General features: G+C 32.9%; 1 long non-coding RNA gene across 1 annotated transcript; it reads right to left on the bottom strand.

Annotated features, from left to right (window-relative positions):
- LOC149147717 (uncharacterized) lies at nt 1–1,251 on the bottom strand. The gene is made up of 2 exons (XR_016262784.1): nt 469–1,251; nt 1–225 (listed from the first exon to the last, which is right to left on the bottom strand). It is a non-coding gene; the product is annotated as an uncharacterized LOC149147717 (long non-coding RNA).
- Nucleotides 1,252–4,058: the final 2,807 nt, after the last annotated feature.

Raw genomic sequence — 4,058 nt, 5'->3', positions numbered from 1 at the left:
TTACCAAACAAACGAAATAGCACAACATTACTCGCCTTTATTAGTATAATTATAATGTAACAGCTCGTACAATCATAGCAGAATTCAGAACTTTCATATCATCTGGTTGTTCTGTCTATCCATTAATTTTTCACTAAGCTAGCTTATGCGTTACTACACATCAAGAACATTATCTCCAGCCTCTTCTCTTCCAGAAGTCTTCACTTTAAATAGCATACATCGGACCTGCAATATGTATGTTCCTGGTAATCAGTGGACTTGTTTTCCTGATAGAAAAGACCAATGCAAATGATGTACTTTACTGCAAGTAAAGGGAACCCAAGAATGAGATTAATAAGCATAACATTGATGACGAAGGTCCCTATTAAATATCATAAACAGATTTTTGAAGAATATGATCCATCATTTAAACAAGACAAACCAAAAAGTAAACTGCTGCTGGCATTTCATTTCCAGTAACCTTCTTACATTAATAGCCGAATGTAATTCCGAAGTTGCATCATAGAAACTAATACGGAGGAGGAGGAGGAGATTTGTAAGAGTAGTGATGTGCAGGTGGTGAGGGATAGACTGGTGGTTTGGGATGGGGAGGCGGGAAGGTAGGTACTGGTTTGGGGGGAGCAGGACTTATGACATGGGTTGGGGATGGAGGAGATTTGTATCCGTATTGTTTTTCTGGTGGGGTTGGAGCAGCTTTTGGTGGTTTGGTCACTGGAGAAGGTTTATGGTGTTTATGGTGCTCGTGGTGTTCATGGTGTTCATGGTGGGGAGGAAGAGGAGTTGGCCATGATTTTGGTGGTGAAGGAGGAGGTAGGGGCTTGTGGACTGGTGGTGGCTTGGCATATGGAGTAGGAGTTGGCTTGGGAGGAGGTGGAGATTTGTACTTGTATGGAGGAGAAACTGGTACCGCCTTAGGAGGAGGCTTGCTATGCACGGGCGACGGTTTCTCCACTACTGGGGGCTTGGAAACGGGTGTGGGTGCAGGGGGCGGCTTATAATGTACTGGAGATGGAATGTGGGATGGAGGAGGAGGTGATTTGTAAGGGTATGGTTTCGGAGGTGGGGATTTATAGTATGAGGCAACTGATGGATTTGCAGCACAAATGCTGCCAGCAATGAAAAGCAGGAATAGCTTGGAAATGAATTGAACGTCCATGTTTGCAGGAAAGAGATACCGCGTTGGTATGAAATGATTTCATAGGTCTCGTATTTATAGGTGATCAAGAAGGGCTTCGAGGGAGTGGCGGTGGGAAATCGTAAGGTTAATTTCGTTCATTCAAAGCCCGTGGGGTCATCTCTTAGTTTAAAGTCAGATATCTCGGCATGAAATATAATATGATTAGACATGGCAGCCCATTACTAAATCACTATGTATATAATAATAGCTACTTTAACAGCGTCGTGTTTTATTTGGTTTTCGCATCGACAACATGGCAGAGTTCACGTTACGGTCGTTTTGAAAACTCCATTGAACATTTCTGGTCTTTTAGTCTTAGTGATACTTGTAAACTATTTTGATTTTAATAAATAGTCCACAGTTTCTTTGCAAGGAAGCCGATATGAGACCAGTGGTTTATGCCAGGCATTTTTTGAATCCCTGATATGATGATAATAATTGATTTATTACATTTACATTTTAATTATTTATTTTCTAGAAATAATATAGTATTAATAAATAAAATGGAAAAATAGCAAACCAATCAATAACGTATTAGTTAATATTTATTCCCAAAATAAAAACAAATATAACATAAACAACTACCAACCAGCACAGTGACAATGGATCATTTGAAGGCATGTTAATTTTAGTGGGAAGCAGAGTATATATATTGTGGACGTGTAAGTAGTGGTGGGTTCTTATTGGTTATGATGCAACGTACAACGATTAAAATTTGAATGTTATTAAACGGTGCATTCTTCTTGGGTGCAATGTATTTAGCCTGATAACCTGAACATTATTGCTGAACTATGCATTTCGCATTTTTCTTCAAGGTGCAATGTCCTTGACTGAAATTTCAACGTAATTACATTCGTTAGCAACTGGTAAATTGAGTTGTTACTTTAAATTTTGTAATTTAGAGTTGCTCTCGGGTCACTTTGAGTTGCCTTAATCCTGTTTGAATGCTTGTGATAATATCATTTTTTTACTTGAAGTTGTCAATAGATTAATAGATTATTGAATAGATCATTTTCAGAGCCTTGTATCACCTAAATCCTTTTCAAAAATAGATTGTACGGTTAAAGTTTAGTGGAGGACAGCTTTAAACTTTGTGCACATATCAAATTTTATTAATAGAACCTTTGAATGACGTCATATTTTATTAATTTATGTGTTATAATTTTAAAATTAAATTATATATATATATAGATATATATAATATTTTTCATTTAATATAATAATAAAAAATTAAAATTATGGAGTGAAAAAGAGAAAAATCCATTCTACATAGACATTTAATAATTCAAATCATATATTTTATCTATCATTTTAAATTATTAAATGATATATTTTATCTATTATTTTTTAGATCTATGGTGGAAATTTAAGAGCGCAATACATATATTTTATTATTAGAAATTGGATATTGTTTAAGTTTAAATAAATTAAATAATTTACCATATTATTTATATATTTAAATATTATGAAAATAAAATATTAATATTAATTTTTTATAAAATTATATAATTTAATAAAATCTAAAATTTTATTATAAAAAATTAAAATAAATAAATAAAATTTTCGAAACATAATCTTTAACCTATCAAAATTATAATTAAAAAAATATTTATTTTAAAATATAAAATTGAATAAATTTATAATATAGAATGCACTCTACACATGAAAAATAGAGCCCATAGGAAATTTTATCTGCTGAATTTATATGGTCTCATGTCTGAATCTGATTACCTCCATTACGTAATCGCCCTGTAAATTATAGGGACCTTAGAAAATAGGAGCATGTGCCATACAAACATAATCAATGCTCATCCATTACTTTCGTTAAATTCCCCTCCCCTCACGTCACCGTCAAAGTGGAAATAAAGAGGATTAATGAAGAAAGTATGTATATGTATATATATATATGTTTTTCTTCGTTTATCAATTTCCCTTTTTATTATTTTAAAAAATTCTATAACCTCATATAGCTCGTTTTGTTGTAAAAGGAATCGTCCGAAACTACACCTCTAGCAACGCATTTAGCAGTGATGTTTTCAGCGGTTGTTAGCTTAACATCTTTTAGGTTTTAGTGGAGATTAATCATTAATTTAATTTATTTTATTTTATTTTATATTATTTTATTTTAGTGGAGATTAATCATTAATATCTTTTAGATTTTAGCAAAATCTTAATCATTATTATAGCCATAATTATTATCCTGAACCTGAAAAGGATAATTTTACATTATTATCCTGGAAAAGATGATTTTACATAGAAATGGAACATTTAATGGACTCTATCATTCCAAGGTCGACGTGTTAAGGAAACATTCGAATGCCTTATCAGCATTAACATCATTTGACTAGTTGGCGGCTTAACATCTCACTTTTAATAGATTCATCATTAATCAAATTTTGAAGGGATGTTGGTAGCGTAACATGTCACTGTTAATATACTCATTGGTCAATTTTATCTCAAATTAAAAACCTAACTATATGAAAATAGTGACCTGTTGATCTACCAAATATTCGCATGCCTTATCCACAAATCTTCCATTGATCTATTCTCCATAGTTTGTTGTACTCTCATTTTCTTATTTCCCTTTGAATCTTTTCAAATTGAAAATTGCAGCCACAGAATCCGGATTTTCTCCATTTCATGTACGTAGAGATACACAAAAGTCGAATGCTATAAGTCTTGTGACGTAATAGCCTCAAAAACTTGCCAATCCAGTGGACTTACATCTCCGAAATGCCGTCTAGGTGCATTTGGCACATGCACAATACTTTCTTTCCATTTTCAAACAACTTGAGAAAGATAGATCCAACATTCATCTCAAAAAATTGATAAAAGATTAGGGCGACGACGCCGTAATATATGTAAGAAATAAATAGAAATT

Source organism: Pinus tabuliformis, chromosome 9 (genome assembly GCF_031772625.1).
Source record: "Pinus tabuliformis cultivar Carrire ecotype Pingquan chromosome 9, CPIR1, whole genome shotgun sequence".
In the NCBI taxonomy this organism is placed as follows: Eukaryota; Viridiplantae; Streptophyta; class Pinopsida; order Pinales; family Pinaceae; genus Pinus; species Pinus tabuliformis.
Note: the sequence above shows the minus strand (reverse complement) of the source record. Positions and strands in the feature narration are given on the sequence as shown.